The 18071-nt window shown below is 37.6% G+C and overlaps 1 protein-coding gene across 2 annotated transcripts in view; it reads right to left on the reverse strand.

Moving 5' to 3' along the window:
• The window catches only part of HEME2 (Uroporphyrinogen decarboxylase), a 159479-nt gene that overhangs the window by 34573 nt on the left and 106835 nt on the right, over nt 1-18071 (reverse strand). The window lies entirely within an intron of this gene.

An 18071-nucleotide genomic window follows, 5' to 3' on the forward strand; every position in this document is an offset into this window, starting at 1 on the left:
GACTACTCTAGATTGAGAGTGTTTGGATGCAAGTGCTTTGTTTTGACTAACAAACTCTCTCCTCGTGTGATTCCTATGCCTTTTTAGGATATGCCGATAATAAAAAAGGCTATAGGTGTTTTGATTTTCAAAATGGAAAATTGTATGTATCAAGAAATGTCTCTTTCCTAGAAAAAGAGAGCTTCTTTGATTTTGAAAAACCTAAGGAAGTAACTGAATACTCCTTTCTAATAGATTTAACATCAAAATCTAATGAATATGATCTTGAATGTGACTTTGACAATAATCAAAGTGCTATTGATATTGAATATAGAGATGACAATGAAGAGCAAATCCATAGGGATGTTAGTTTACAATATTCAAGACGAAGAGAGTCAAACCTTCCATGTGCACTTGAAAAATATTCTGAAGTACCCACCAGAAGGTCAGCCCAAGTTTCGAGGCCTCCTGAAAAATTTGTGTTGTACAAATCTTTTTCACCCACATATAGGGAAGTTATTGCATTAATACACTCATATGTTGAACCATCATCGTACTCTCAAGCCAAAAATCATGTAGAATGGGTAGAATCCATGAAAACTGAGTTGGATGCTCTTGAAAAGGCCTCCACTTGGACTATTCAAGATATTTCTCTAGGTAAGAAACCTACAGGCTGTCGATGGGTTTACAAAGTCAAAACCAAGAGTGATAGAACTCTTGAAAGTTATAAAGTCCGACTAGCGACCAAAGGCTATGCCCAAGAATATGGCATTGATTATGAAGAAACTTTTGCCCCAGTTGCTCGTATGACCACTGTCAGGACCTTAATTGCCTTGGCTCCTATTAGAAAATGACTCATATTTCAGATGGATGTCAAAAATGCATTTCTCAATGGAAACCTAGTTGAAGAAGTGTACATGGAAGCCTCACCTGATATTAGTATTCCTAAGGGTAAAGCTCTTCGCTTAGAGAAAACTCTTTATGGTCTTAAACAAGACCCAAAAGCTTGGTATGATAGGTTTAGTCATGTTATGCTTGACATTGGTTTTCAATCCTGTTTGACTGACACTGCTTTGTTTATTAAGAATTTTGATGCAGAAATTATATTGCTTCTCCTCTGTGTGGATAACATGATCATCACCGGAGGCGATAAACAGGGAGTTGAAAACATAAAAAAACTTCTTAAAACTCATTTTGAAATGACTGGTTTAGGTTTATTAAGATATTTTTAGGAATTGAAGTTGTTTATTCCCCTCGGGGGTATCTAATGTCAATCTAAATTTGCTTTTGATATTGTTTTTAGGTTTGGAATTACAGATGATAATAAAGTGGACACCCCAGAAGTTGTCAATATTAAGATGAGAATTGATGATGGAGAACCTCTTGATGATGTCACTCCTCACAGACAGCTTATCGAAGCACTTTCCTACCTTTTCATTACCAAACCAGATATAGCACACACCGTACACACAGCCAGCCAGTTTCAACATGCTCTCACCACTGTTCACATGGGAGTTGTTTTGCGTATTATTAGATACATTAAGTCATCTCTTTCACGAGGACTTTTCTTATCTTCTACCTCCTCACTAGATTTAATTGCATATACCGATGCTGATTGGGGAGACGATCCTAATAACAGACACTCAACCACTGATTTTTGTGTTTTCTTAGGTGAGTCTTTAATCTCGTGGAGATGTAAAAAGCAACAGAAGGTCTCTCTCTTATCTACCAAAGTTGAATACCGAGTCATGACAACCAAGACCATGAAAGTAGTTTGGCTCAGACGTCTGTTTGCCGACATGGGAGTTGAAACAACACAAGCTTCACGTATGTGTTGTGACAACAAGAGTGTGATCTACATTGCAAGCAACCGAACATTTCATGAGCGCACCAAACATATTGAAATGGACTGTCACTACGTCAGAGAGGAGTATCTACATGGAACCATTAGTATCAATTAGCAGACTTTTTCACAAAACCTCTCCCGGCTCTCAAATTTCACTTTCTCTTAGGCAAACTCTCGCTCATTGTACCGTAAGTTTGAGGGGGAGTGTTAAAATGAAAATTGTAACATATATATATAATATTATTATTATATATATTTAATTTCTTTTATTATTTTTATATTTATTATTAGTATCTAGTTCAATAGGAACTAGATGCCTTTTCCACTCAAGTTCTTAGTTGGAACTTGACTGAGTTGTAGCCGTTGGAGACTCTTATTATAGCCGTTGGACTAGAGTCCAACGACTCTTTCTTGGGAGCTCTCCTCACTTGCTCTCTTTTGTATAAATAGGGGTGAACCCCTTCAATGTATTTAATCAATGCTTCTTAAGCATTTTTTGTGTGAAATAAAAATTATTATTTTAGAGTGTTCTTTCATTTATACCCTTTTATGGGTTATGCTTATAGTGTCTCAAATAGACACCTTTTGTGAAGTTTCTTGTGCATTTGTAAAAGACCACCATTTCATTATAAGGTGCTTCATAATTAAAGCCCATGTTACATAGTTTAAATCATTGAACTTGATGGGTTTTATGGTGACATTTTCATTGTCATCTATTTTTATAAGGGTAAAGACAAATAAAAAGAATAGAGAGGAGATAAAGAAGAGAGGAAAGAACAAGAGCAAAAGGTGAAAATCACGAGCACTCCACCACCAAGCAAAACGCCATCCATCAAGAGCATGAACACTCCTTCACTAAGCATGCACCACCAATCTTCAAATTTGGAGTGGCATGCTTCTCAATGCACCGAAAACAATTTCAGCTTGATCATCAAGCTCTCATACCATGAAAGAAAACATGGTTTCCTAAAGATGTTCACCAAATCAACAAAGTGGACACTCAAAAGATTTCCACCAAAGCACCAAAATGAGCACACAAAGAACCATAAATAGGTTCACTCATAAACACCCACTCAAGGGACAAGAAGAGATATAAAATAATATTTTATTGATCTCAACACATGCAATAAGCCTAGATAGTTGTGGGGTTTTGTCCCATATTCATACACATGAGAAGGAGCTTAAGAGAGTCATCGGGGCTCCCTAAGTTGACTAGTCAACAGTCTCACAACTAAAAAAGAAAAAAGAAAATCCTAAGCTAACCCTTGTTACTATCTAGTTACACTTTAATATATTTATATATTATACATATATATAAATATATATATATATATATGTATATTTATATTTTTAGCAAACTGCATGCACTTTTACATTCTAGACAAGTCGACAAACAAAAGATGCAACAGCCTGCAACAAAACTCAACGTCATATACAGAAGATTAAGTTATTTTAATAAATAAATAGCTAAAGATATTAACATATGCAGCTGTAGCATTACCAAACTGAACAGACCGAAGCTTGGTTTACTTATCTTAGGTTGATTGTTTATCAACTCAAAATCAGTCGAGATTTAATTGTAAGCATAACAATCAAGTCCAACCCAGCTTTTAATAAGCACAATCTGAAGTGAACTCAAGTCAATTTGAAGTGAAGCTCTCTTTCTCTCTATCACATGTTTTCCTCTTTCTCTCTCTTCTTCCTCCCTCACACCCCTCTCTGAAAATCATCCATAGATGACTAGGAGGGGTGTGGTTGCTCTCTCTTGGTGGTGAAGGTGTAGTTGGTCGGGAGAAGTTGATCCAGGACACGATTTCAGGAAGGTGTGTGTTAAAATGTAAAATATATATATAATAATAATAATATAATATTATTATTATTATATTGTATTTATTTTTTCCTATTTATTTTATTTTTTTAATTTATTTTTGTGTATTTTATATTATCTAGTTCATATAGGACTAGATAATATAGTTTGGTTAAGTTCCAACTGGAACTTAACCAAACAATCTAGTCGTTGGAACTAGTCCAACGGCTAGATTTCTGGCCGTTGGACTAGTACAACGACTAGAAGAGAGAGCTCCTTATGAGCTCTCCCTCTTGCTCTAGTATAAATAAGGGTGCAGCCCCTCTTGTAAAAATACTTCTTAAATGCTTTTTAAGCATTTGTCTACTTCAATAAAATAGCTTTATTTATTTGTGGTTTTTCACTTTTACCCTTTTATGGGCCTTGCTTAAAGTGTCTTGTAAACACTTCCTTTTTGAGTGATCCGAGTGCATTCGTGGAAGATCACCATTTCATTACATGGTATCAGAGTCGCGGGATTATTAGATCTTGGAGAAAGCCCGCCTCGGTTTCCATGCCCCTTGTGCAAAAGGTGTGTTATCACCTTGTTCTTGCAAAAGTGTTTTGTCACTTGGAGAGAAGTGCTTCATTACTTCATTATTAGCTTCAAAACATATCATTTGAAGGGCTTCAACATCATTGTATTGTATCTTTTTCTCTTCTCACACATTTTTTCTTTCTTTTTCGTTTCTTTTCTTCTATCCTTCTTTTTCACCTCTTGCAACAATGGATGACAATTAAAAAGTCACCATTATCCCCATGAAATTAAGTGACACAAACTATGTAACGTGGGCTTCAATCATGAAGCACTACATATGGGGTAAAGGCTTATGGGGAATCATAGATGGTTCCGATTCGGAACCTAAACTATCCCTTACTAAAAAAGAGGGAGATAAGGAGGTCCCATTATCAGAGGAAGAGAAAATCAAGGATTTAGCCTCCTATGAAAAAAAATGGAAAGTGTGGAGAATGGGACATGCGAAAATAATGTCATGGCTTATCAATAGTGTTGACATTAAAAAATGTTTTAGTCTTGCCAAGTTGGATCATACCGATAAGGCATGAGAATACCTTAAAAATATGTATTTCCTTAAAGACATTGCAATCTTTAAGAGAAGGTTCGGATGATGACCCAAGGCTACAAATCAATTCGAGAATATTACAATGAGCTATCTGAACTCTGGGAAGAGCTATCTCTTTTGGAACCAAAATGACATTGTGCAAAAGATATTGAGCTTCGCCAAAAGTAACTCGATATTGAACATTTCTACCAGTTTATAACTGGGTTAAGGCCGAAATTTGAGTCCACCAAACCGGCCCTCCTTCACCGAGGAAAAGTTCCTTCTATTGTGGAAACTATTGAAGAATTAACGTTTCTCTAAAGCTGATGATGATTCCGTCCTAGCAGTATCTAGGCCTGGGAATCATACTCGCATTTATAGGTCACCCCATTTTGGGAGGCAGAATGGTGAGTTTGACAAAAGAAAAGTGATTTGTCATCACTGTTATAAACCGGGGCACTATAGGCCCCAATGTCCAAAGTTAAAAAAGGAAAGATGAAAAGAAGGTTGCATCAGTTGAAGCCGAGCCAAAAGATCAAGATACACCTGTTTCCATGACTCAATTAATGGAGATCCTTCAACCCCTTCTCCAAAAGGTATCCTCTTCTGCTGAAGCCTCAACTGGAGCAGCAGTCGCATTTGTATCCGATCCAGGTAACTTTCCTTGGCTCTTAGATTTTGGTGTCTCATTTCATATGACCCCAAATTATAAATGTTTATCCGAATGTCTTGAAAATAACTCAAATATTTCAAAAGTCTTTACAGTAGATGGAACATCTCTCAATATAAAAGGAGCTGGATGTTTTGAAAAACCCAAAACTTTTTGTATTCCAAAAGTCAGATATATCCCAAAACTGAATTTAAACCTTTTTATCTGTTTCTCAAATCTCAATATATCCTTCTTTTCTGATGGTTGTTGGATACAGGATCGCCAGTCAAGGAAGCAGATTGGGGAAGGCCATAGAAGAGGCTATATTACATGGACTTTTTGAAACTACCAAAGAATGCATTTTGTTTAAATGTTCAAAAATTGAAAATAGACTTATGGCACAAAAGACTTGGCCATCCTCATATGTCTAAAATTCAATACTTCCCAAGTTTGGGAAATTTTTGTAAATCTGAAAATTTTGCTTGTAAAGACTGCATTCTTGGAAAAATGAAAAGATTATCGTTTTCTAGTACAACCTTTTTTTCTACAAAATCTCTTTAGCTAATACATTTGGATGTTTGAGGAACCGCACCAGTTATTTCTAAAGGCGGTTATGCATATTATGTCATCTTTGTTGATGATTTTTTTAGACATAACTGGATTTATTTTCTTAAAAATAAATCCGAAGTTTTTGCTCACTTTCAAATCTTTCATAAAATGGTCGCAAACAAATTTCAAAATAATATTTCCATCTTTCACACTGATTCAGGGGGAGAATTTAAAAACTATCTTAATTTATATGGCATTATTCATCAACGATCTTACCCAAACACCCCTCAACGAAATGGTCTTGCGGAACGCAAACATCGTCACATTATGGAAACTACTTGGACTTTGCTAATAGCAAGTTAAGTGCCAAAAGGGTTTTGGGCTGAAGCAGCTCTCACTGCCACTTATCTCATCAATAGAATGCCATCTTCTTTAGAAAATATATCTCCAATTCAAAAACTCTATGATTTAGCTTCAGACTACTCTCGATTAAGAGTGTTTGGTTGCAAATGTTTTGTATTTACAAACAAGAAGGATAAATTCTCTCATCGGGCAATCCCATGTGTCTTTTTAAGATATGCTGAAAATCAAAAAGGGTACAGATGCTATGAACTTCAAAATGGTAAATTGTATGTGTCAAGAAACGTGACTTTTCTTGAAAAAGAAAATTTCTTTGAAAGTGAAAAATCCAAAGATATTACTGAATACAACAACAACAACTACGTCTTCATCCCAAAACAATTGGGGTCGGTGATATGAACCAACAAAGAAAATCATTCTGGGTCTTCCACATGAATCCTTCTCCTCCATTCATTTCTATCCAATGCCATGTCCTCGGTGAGGTTCAAAGCATTCATATCCTTTCCTATCACCTCCATCCATGTCTTCCTAGGCCTACCCCGACCTCTTTTAACTAATATATTTTCCCATTTCTCCATCCTTCTAACTGGAGCATCATTAGGCCTTCATCGAATATGTCCAAACCACCGTAAACGATTCTCTCTCATCTTATTTTCAATGGGTGCAACGCCTACCTTCAAAATCCAACAAAGAGGTTTTTGAATATAACTTTGACAATAATCAAAGTCCTACTATCTCTGAAAATGATAGTGAAGACCAAACCAATAGGGATGTTGGTTTACAGTATTCAAGATGAAGAATTGGAGAGCAACGCCCTCCTTGTGCGTTAGAAAGATTCGTTGAAGCTCCTCCTTGCAGGACTTCTAGAATTGCTAGACCTCCCAAAAAAATTGTCTCTTATGAATCTTTTTCACCCTCGTATAGGGTAGCCCTTGCATTAATTCAATCCTATACTGAACCTTCCTCATACTTTGAAGCCAAAAATCATGAAGAATGGATTGAAGCTATGAAAACTGAATTAGATGCATTAGAGAAGGCCAACACTTGGTCCATTCAAGACTTACCACTTGGAAAGAAACCAATAGGCTGTAGATGGGTCTACAAAGTCAAAACCAAAAGTGATGGGACCCTAGAAAGATATAAAGCCCGCCTTGTGGCCAAAGGCTATACTCAAGAGTATGACATTGACTACGAAGAAACCTTTGCTCCTGTGGCCCGAGTGACCACTGTTCGAACTTTAATTGCTTTAGCTTTTATCAAAAAATGGCCTATATTTCAAATAGAAGTCAAACATATCTTTTTAAATGGGAGTCTTATCGAAGAAGTATACATGGAAGCTCCGCCTGGTATCAGTCTTCCTAAGGGTAAAATTCTTCGTTTTGAGAAGGCCCTTTATGGCCTTAAGCAGGCACTAAAAGCCTGGTATGACAGATTTAGTCATGTTATGACTGATATTGGATTTTGTTCTTGTTTCACTAACACTGCCTTGTTTATTAAGCAATCTGATGCAGGTATCATCATTCTTCTTCTTTATGTGGATGATATGATCATCACTAGAGGTGACAAACTGTAACGCCCCAAAATTTTAACTTGTGATTTCAAAAACATTGACGAAAAACCTTTCAAAGATTAAAGTTTTTACTTTTAAAATCGACAACGGAAGCCATTTTCTTTTAGAGAGAAAAATAAGTTGACAATTATGGGCACGTTAGCTTACAAACCAATCTTACTTATAGAGAATAGCTAGGATGCCAACAGAAAGAGGGTGATTTTGAGCCATGTTGCATCGTGCCATCGGCCGTCAGTAAAGTCCTACTTGCCACATGTCAATGAAATGGGTCAGTTTCATAACAAACTGGTAGGTGCACAAATAGACAATGTAGAATAAATAAAGTAGGGGCATCACAAGATAAACAGTTTATTTCATTGAAAGCAGTAATAGCATTTACAATTGCGAGAAATTAAATCTGAGCAACATATGCAAAGAACATCTAAACTGAAGGAAAGAGACAACACAAGATGTAAACAACATTGTGTGTAGTTAACTAGCATAGTTAGCTAATTAATACAAGTAAAGGACATGTCATCATCAATCATATTCATCTATATGTACGCATGCATGAAAATATCAGTTGTTCTTATCTTAAGATTCAACTACTTTATTTAATTCATTCAAAGTTCTCGTGCGACTTTCCCCTACCTCGGGAGGTTGCGTCGATGCGTGCGCTTACGAGTGTCGATAATGCAGAGCTCGAGCCGTGGAGCACGAGCGGGACCTGTCGTGCAGTCTGTGTAAACGAGGAACACTTAGTAGGCCATCAAATGAAAAAGAAAAGGCAGGGCACCGCCCTTGCCCGCCAATCCACAAGGAGAGAAGGAGCAGGGTTGCACCCCTGACTGTCGTAAACAAGCGCAAGAAGGGCCTGCCTCCTACCTGACGGTAGGTCACAGCGGCAAAGAAGACAGATGGCTGCAGGGGCTAAGTCCCCTGCCAACCTGCTAGAAAAGCAGAAAAACGGCAGGACTCGACCCCTGTTGTCTCGCTAACAAACACAGGAGATGGTAGGGGCTCAGTCCTGAGTTATCAGTCCTGAGTTAGGGGATTAGGCATTGAAAAGCTTTCCGTAGTGCCATACGAGCACCAATGAAAGAGTTGTACTTGAGACATGCCATATGAGTACATGATCAATGGGGTACGAAACGTACACCCTAGCTCAGAAATGAAATTTTAAAATATTATAAATATAAGTACTCGGCTCAAAGTTGAGCCAAAATTCTGAGAAAATATTGTTGGTGCCTATTGAGCATTCGATGGGTAATGTGCATACACTGAGATCACCCCGAGTGTGGGTTGAGATTTTTGGAAATCCCTTGTGGTGTAATGACTTGCACATAAAAACAAACAAGAATGAAAATTTTGTACACATAACCTAAATGTGGGATTCTGGGTATACTTGAAAGACGATATATGTTATCGGTTTCCTCGGTATACCTGAAAACGGTATATGTTACTGGTTTCTCAGGGCTCTGGGTACACCTGAAAGACGGTGTATGTTACCAGACCCAAGGTCTACCTTAGAGAGGGTAGATGGTACAAGCTCCGTGGGACAGTTTCGTTTTTGTGATAAATAGGCGTCTCACCCGGTCCCCAGTCCTCAAAGTTAGAAGGCCAGGACGACCAATGCATCCTAGGTGGTAGATCCAAGTCTTCTACAGAAGTTACAGGGTGCATCCTAATTCTAGTTATAGCCATTGGGGATTACTCTCTCGGTCACAGACCGTCTTCTTTGGACCTCCGTACGGCTAGTCATACGGGGTATTAATTGAAAAAAAAAACATAACAAACCACGTATGGTCTCGGTCCGCTACAATGTCGAATGTTTGTGCGTACCCACAAGGTAATTAACAAGAAAAAACATAAAGTTAGTACACTTCTGAAAGTCTTCAAGTATTAGCATAATGTTTGATGTTGCATTTGTCAGAATATGATTGTGATTCACTCATGTGATGCATAGCTCAGACCTATTTTCCTTTACATACAAAATGTGATAACCTAAATGTGATTTATTCATATGATGTGCCGTTCATTGATATCTTTCTTTTATGTAGTAAATCATGAAATGCTTGAATTTTGTGTTATTAGTCCTGAGTTAGGAGACTCGGCATTGGAAAGCTGAGGAAGAGTCCATTTGTGATTCTGGAGACTCTTGAATCAAGGTTCAAGTGAAATTCCAAATTAAATCCCCTATGATCGTAGGTACTGCTTTAACATGTTGGCAATCCAAGAGTAACTTTCTTTGTCATTTCTACTCTTGTCAAATTTTACTGGCTAGGTCTAAATTGACTCATACTAACTTTTCATTTTTCATTGGTTACCAACATTCCTATTGGCAGCAAGTTGTTTGTGATCATCACCAAAGAAACTTATAGATTCTTATTCAGAACTATTCAACTCCTCATTGCAGGCTCATTGGAGGGTTATCTGGTCCATTGTTGGCCTCTTGGTATCATGTCATGATGAGAGGCAGCTGAGCAGAAACCAGAACATAGTTTTCAAAGGGGAATGGGTTGGGGATCTGGGATGTTTTTTGTTGATTTAGGGTTCAGTCAACTGATCTGCCAATAGATTAAGATTGAAAATAATAGAAAGAAGAGACGTGGAAAAGATGAACCCCAAAATAATTTTAAAAACATAATTTTATTAATTCAAAAGGGCATGCAGCACTACCATTTGCGTCTGTTTGTCACTTCTCATCCTTCAAACAGTTACAATCCTTCTTATAGTATCTTCCTGGAAGCATTCTTTTTATTAGAAGTTTACAAAGAGTAAATTGCATTTTATATAAATTTGCCTTTAAGAGAACGCTTCAGCCTTTATTTTGCTGATTTCATATACTGCTAATGCACATAAATATGCACTTTCACCTATGTGATCAACACAGCTAGCTCCAGAATCTATTTAAACGCGTCACATGACAGAAGTTCTTTTCTTTGTTCTTTTTCTTCCTTATTACTTTCAAATTACCTATCGTTTTCAACTTTTGGATAGGAAAGAAACAACCAGATCTGAAGCACTGCATATTTCTCTGTTCCTTCTATCACATTTTAGGACATTTGAATGTAATTTAGGGGTAAAATTATTTTATTAAATTCAGAAAACTTCTGAAGGAAAATATGGGAACAGAAATTTCATAAAGAAAAAGTGAAAAGATTCATTGCTTTCAAAAAAAAAAATTAATCCTAATGATTGTTGGTTGAAGATTTCAATATCCATGGAGAACTAAATTTAGAAAGGGATATACTGTATCTTTTAAATCTAAAAGATTTTGAAAAGTTATGGATGCATACTCTTGATTACCCTCATATTAAAAGATTCATAACAAAAAAGTTTGTTTGTCAGAGAATAACAGAGTTACCAGTCGAGGAAGCGGGAGCGGGAAGCGATACGGGAAGCGGGAGCGGGAAGCGAAAGCGGGAAGCGAGGCACTTTCAAAATTTTAGGAAGCGGGAAGCGGGGGACTACTTATACCATGTAATAAAACCAAATATTAAAACAGAAAAATTTTTGAACTTCAAAGTACCACTGCGTGAGGACTCAGATCCCTACCAGTCATATAACTATACCATTAGATTTCGTGCAGCTTCCATATGAAATAAGAAAGATGACCAAATAAACTCAATTAAAACACAAAATGTGAAATGCTTCTCAACCAATATATTGTTCTTTTCTTTCATAGGACTCACATAAGAATATAAATCACCATCGTATTGATAACACAAAAGATAAAGACCACCATGTTATTGCAACAGGAAAATGAAACAAATAGTCTCTAACAATCCCCTATTCCCTAAATGTACCTTCTAGAGAGAATGAAGGGATCAAACCTGCAACACAAACCTCAACTCACGAGTTGAACCTCACACAGGTCAGACACCAGCCCTATATCACTTGAAAACTCTTCATCAACGTGAAATACAAGCCCACCATTTGGGGGAAACAATTTGGAATGGTCGAAACAGGTCTAAAGTCTAAACTCATTGACTGACCTTATTTCCCCACCTTAACGCCCTCTGAATAGCCACACAAATCTCAGATTTCCAGAAAGTGCACCAAAATAAAATTAAGTTAGACAATGATGTCCCAAACCCTAGGTAGAGAATCGGATCTCCAAGGACCAAAACTTTCAGAAAATTAAACTGATAAGCTTTCCGTTTTCAGAAGATCAAGGTTACGGTTACAAGGCAACGGTAAGCTATAAGCAACCGAATAAATAATGATAAACATAGATAGAATAAATTGTTTCCAACAGCATGCACATGAATAACCAATTCTGCAGAACCGACAAAGAGTGTAAAACATATTCAAATTTCGTCATGCTATTCATAACCTAAATGTCATATTGTATGACTGGAAGGATTGCTTGTTCCCTGGAAACGAAAGGGAGAACAGAGATGGAGGGAAGAGATGGAAAGAGAGAGGTCGTGGGAGATACAGAGAGAAGAGATGGAGGGAAGAGATGGAAAGAGAGAGGTCGTGGGAGATACAGAGAGAAGAGATGGAGAGAGGAGAGTACGTACCTGAATGGATTCATCGCCGTGGAGGTCGCCGGATGTCGGTGAAGGTCGCCGGATTCTGGGTTCCGCCGATCGGTTGCCAGAGAGAGGAGAGAAGAAGGGAGGAGACTCGGATTGAGCTGCGTGAAAAAACCCTAAAGCCCTTTCGGGTTTTGTTTTCACAGGTTTTTCAAAATCTCTTTTTTGCCCTTTTTAAAAAACTCGTTCTTTTATTTTTTTTTGGAAAAAAAGTTTAAAAAAAAGACAAATATGTAAATTCGCCCCTTCATACCCCTTTAATGGGGTACGCGTGTAATGAAATATGCGGAAAAGAAAAGAGTGCTCTAAGCACTTACAACATCCACTAATGAACAAACAAGGGCTAATACACAAACCCAAAGGAGACAACACAACATAAAAATATAAATGCCTCTTATTGAAAGAGAGAGAACTCTCAAGAGTAAAAAATACAAGAGGGGTTCACCCCTATTTATACACAAAAGGAGGGGAGGAGTGGCCATATGGCCTTAAAAGAAGAGCCACCTAGGGGCTCCCATGGAGTCGTTGGGAGCCCCCAACGGTCACAAATGTGACCGTTGGGGGCCCCATCGACTCCATGGTGGGGCCCCTATTAGGTGGACAAAAAACCAAAAAAATAAAAGATAAAAAATAAAAAAAGAAAAAATACAAAAAGAAAGAAAAGGAACAAGTACCCCTATCGGGTACTTGTGAAATGACTAAAATACCCCTATCGGGTATTTTAGATTATACAAATATATATGTATATAAATATATACATATATATGAATTACATATATTTTAACACCCTCCCTCAAGCTTTACGGGGATATGACCGAAAGCTTGTTAAGAAGAAACAAAAACCGAGGAGCTGCAAGAGCCTTAGTGAAGAAGTCCGCCAACTGGTACTCTGATGTGACGTAAGGTAGTGCTATGGTTCCTCTTAGGTATTCATCACGAACGTAATGGCAGTCCATCTCAATATGCTTAGTACGCTCATGGAAGGTGTGATTGCTTGCAATATAGATTGCGCTTTTGTTGTCGCAACACAACTTCGAAGGAGTAGAGATGACAATGCCCATATCACTGAGGAGGCTTCTTAACCACACAAGTTCCATGGTTGTAGTGGCCATAGCACGATATTCGGCTTCCGTTGAGGACAAGGATACTTTGTGTTGCTTCTTGCATCTCCAAGAAATCATAGAGTCACCTAAGAAAACACAAAATTCAGTAGTTGAGACTCGGTCATTGGGATTTCCTCCCCAATCTGCATCAGTATAAGCAATTAAATCAAGGGATGAGGCAGAGGAAAGAAAAACTCCCTTAGTTATGGTATTTTTGATATATCTGACGATCCTTAAGACTGCACTCATGTGCACAGTTGTAGGTGCATGTTGAAATTGACTGACAGAGTGAACGGCATGAGCAATGTTTGGCCGTGTGATGGATAAGTAGGTTAGAGACCCAACAAGTTGCCGGTAGGGAGTAGGATCCTCGAGAGGTGTTCCATCTTCCAACCTTAATTTTGCATTGATGACTTCTGGGGTTTCTGTCTTCTTATCGTCGGAAATACCAGATTTGGAACAGATGTCAGCAGCAAGTTTCATCTGAGAGAGAATGTACCCTCGAGGAGAGTACGCCACTTCAATTCCTAAAAAATATCTTAAGAATCCAAGGTCAGACATATCAAAATTTTCTTTCAAAACCTTTTTAATATCATTAATGCCTTTCTCATCACTTCCTGTGATGATCATATCATCAACATAAAGTAGTAAAATAACTACTGAAGACCCTGCACTTTTCACAAACAAAGCAGTGTCAGTATAACATGAACGAAAATTCAAACTTGTCATTACATTACTAAATCTATCATGCCAAGCCTTTGGGGCTTGTTTTAAACCATATAATGCCTTTTTAAGTTTAAGGATTTTATTTTTACCAATACATACTCCTGGTGGGGGATCCATGTAAACTTCTTCATTCAATTCGCCATTTAGAAAAGCATTCTTAACATCAAGTTGATAGATAGGCCATTTTTTCACTGACGCAATAGCAATAAGAGTCCTAACACTAGTCATTCTAGCAACAGGTGCGAAGGTTTCTTCATAATCTATACCATATTCCTGAGCATATCCTTTAGCTACTAACCGTGCTTTATAACGCTCTAATGAACCATCACTCTTGGTTTTAATTTTGAAGACCCATCTACATCCTATTGATTTCTTTCCAATGGGTAACGAAGTTATTTCCCAAGTTTTTGCTTTTTCAAGGGCACTAAGTTCATGGCTTCAACCCATTGGGGAATATTTTTGGCCTCATTATAGTGTGAAGGTTCATGAAATGAATGCAACGCAATTAGACATGCTCTATATCTAGGAGTTAAGGACTCATAGGAAACAAACCTATTAGGAGGATTGGAGATCCGACTGGATCTCCTTAAAGATGTTTCTTCAATGTTGGATCCTTGAGAGTATTTTTCTAAGGCACTTATTTGAGTTTGTTGACCACGCCTAACATATGTTTGGATTGGTCTATTATTCTCATCTATAGCATTATCAAGAGGAATTTCCTCTAGGTCATTCAAAGACTCATTAGAGATTTCCTCTTCTTGAGGAGTCTCATCTTCTTGAGATAGAAGATCAAATAAAAAAGTATATTCACTTTCGTCAATATCTTTAGTTTTCACAAAACCATTCTCATTTTCCAAAAATGTTACATCTTTGGATACATAGAGTTTGTTATTTTTCAAGTCAAAACATCAAAAACCCTTTTGATTTTCTCCATAACCCAAGAAAACGCATTCAATAGCTTTAGGAGATAATTTGTCCCGTTTATGAGTAAGGACAAAACATTTGCATCCAAAGACTCTTAATCTATTGAAGTCTGGTGTTCTTTCAAATAGTTTTTCGTATGGAGATGTATTCTGTAAGGATGAAGATATCATTCTATTTATTAAGTAAGTTGAGGTTAAGGCCGCTTCGGCCCAAAAATTCTTTGGAATTTCTTTGGAAATAAGGAGTGTCCTAGTGGTTTCCATGATATGTCTATGCTTTCTTTCGGCCAAGCCGTTTTGTTGGGGAGTCCTAGGACACGATCTTTGATGACAAATTCCATTTACTTCTAAATAGTTTTGAAATTCATTTGATAAATATTCTCCACCCGAATCGGATCTAAGAGTAGAGATATTACTTGAAAATTGATTTTTAACTATCATATGAAATTTTTTGAAGAACTCAAAGACTTCGGATTTTAAATTGAGAAAGTAAATCCATACATACCTAGTGTAGTCATCGATGAAAGTGACATAATAGGAGTACCCTCCTTTAGACATGACGGGGGAAGGACCCCAAACATCCGAATGGACTAACTCAAAAGGTCTTTTGGACACAAAAGTTCGGTTTGGAAAGGGAGTAGATTTCATTTTGCCAAAAATACAATTCTTGCAAACAAAATGTTTCTCATTACAAAATTTCTTTCCAAATGGAAAGGAGTACATTTTTGAGAAACTTGGATGTCCAAGTCTTTGATGTCAAATATCAATATTTTTATCTTGGACATGGTTACAAAAAGAGTTAATGGGGAGTTTCAAGTTGCTCATGTAATAGAGATCTCCCCTTCTATGGCCTTGCCCAATCAGCTTCCCGGACCGGAGATCCTGTATAGAGCAATCCTTAGTTGAGAAGGAGATTTTACATCCATGATCGCATATTTGAGCAACAGAGAGGAGATTTAAATTAAGTTGAGGTACAACTCTCACGTTTGGCACAAAGAAGTCTTTTGAAAAGTTTAAAGTTCCAAAACTTTTTACTTGTAAAGATGTACCATCAGCAGTTGAAACATAGGAGTTTTTATAATTATTACATAAATCGGAAAGCTCATTTTCAAGGGGGGTCATATGAAAGGAAGCTCCAGAGTCAAGGATCCAAGACGACATACCTGAAGGAGAGGAAGAAGCTACGGCGGCACCCGAAGTTGATGGAATCTTGAGTAGAGTTTGTAGTGCCTCCGATAGTTGAGCAAGAGAAAAAGAGTCCGTTCCTTTGATTGCTTCCTCTTTCTTTTGAGTGGCTTCTTCAACGGAAGCAACTTTATTTTTTGGTGCTTCATTCAACTTAGGGAAATTAGGTCTTATATGACCCGGTTCTTGACAATGATGGCAAATGGCTTTTCTATAGTTGCCATTATAGTTATTTTGCCTTCCAAAATGAGGAGGTTTGTAGGTTTTCATATGGTTGCCGGGTTTAGATACGGCCAAGACATCATTTTCTCCTTTAATCATGCCAAGACGGGTTTCTTCTTGGCATATTTCGGCAATGGCATCTTCCAAAGGAAGAGGCTTTGATCTATGTAGGAGGGAGGATCTAACTTGTTCATACTCGGGCCTAAGCCCATGTAAAAATTGGAAAAAATGTTCTTTTTCCATTTGTTCTCTCCTTAATTCCACATCTATACTAGAAACCCATTTTGGTTCTAGCAAGGATAACTCATCCCATAGAGGGCCAAGAGTGCTAAAGTAGTCCCTAACACTCATTTCACCTTGTTTGATAGTCCGGATTTTTTCTTGAAGAAAGAATTGACGAGCAAGGTCTTTTTGGGTAAACATACCTTTCATGAAGAACCATGCTTCATTTGCCATCCGAAATTTGGCAATGTTGGCGCAAATCTTAAGCTCCACATTGTTCATGAACCAAGCAAGAATCTTGGCATGCTTACTTTCCCAATCTTCTATTTTAGATTGGTGATCTTCAATGGCCTTCATGCGGGCATCTCCTTCAAGAGCTTTTTCTTGATCGTCTTTCATCTTAGTTAGTTGGAGTTGTGGTTCCGGAATGGTGCCCATAACGTATCCCCAAAGCTTTTTCCCTTTGAGGTTGTTTTCCATGGCGGCGGCCCACATCATGTAGTTGGATCCATTGAGCTTGAAGGAGAGATCAATCTTTTGTTCTCCTTCCATAGTAATCACACTTAAAAGGATAAAAGAAGAGAGAACCAACAAAAAAACAAATATAGCTACACAACTAGCTATATTAAGAAGAAGAGCATACACAAGGCTCTGATACCATGTAATGAAATATGCGGAAAAGTAAAGAGTGCTCTAAGCACTTACAACATCCACTAATGAACAAACAACAAGGGCTAATACCCAAACCCAAAGGAGACAACACAACATAAAAATATAAATGCCTCTTATTGAAAGAGAGAGAACTCTCAAGAGTAAAAAATACAAGAGGGGTTCACCCCTATTTATACACAAAAGAAGGAGGGGAGGAGTGGCCATATGGCCTTAAAAGAAGAGCCACCTAGGGGCTCCCATGGAGTCGTTGGGAGCCCCCAACGGTCACATTTGTGACCGTTGGGGGCCCCATCGACTCCATGGTGGGGCCCCTATTAGGTGGACAAAAAACCAAAAAAATAAAAGATAAAAAAGAAAAAAAGAAAAAATACAAAAAGAAAGAAAAGGAACAAGTACCCCTATCGGGTACGGTGAAATGACTAAAATACCCCTATCGGGTATTTTAGATTATACAAATATATATGTATATAAATATATACATATATATGAATTACATATATTTTAACAACGCGCACCCCATTAAAGGGGTATGTGCTTCCCATTTGAAATGTGTGCTTCCCCACGTGTTTCGAAAGCACGACGTTTCGTGCTTCCGAAGCGCGTATCGGGGAAGCACGCTTCCCCTTCTATAGGGG

This window comes from Nuphar pumila, chromosome 10, assembly GCF_984573655.1.
Source record: "Nuphar pumila chromosome 10, dmNupPumi1.hap1.1, whole genome shotgun sequence".
NCBI classification, from domain to species: Eukaryota; Viridiplantae; Streptophyta; class Magnoliopsida; order Nymphaeales; family Nymphaeaceae; genus Nuphar; species Nuphar pumila.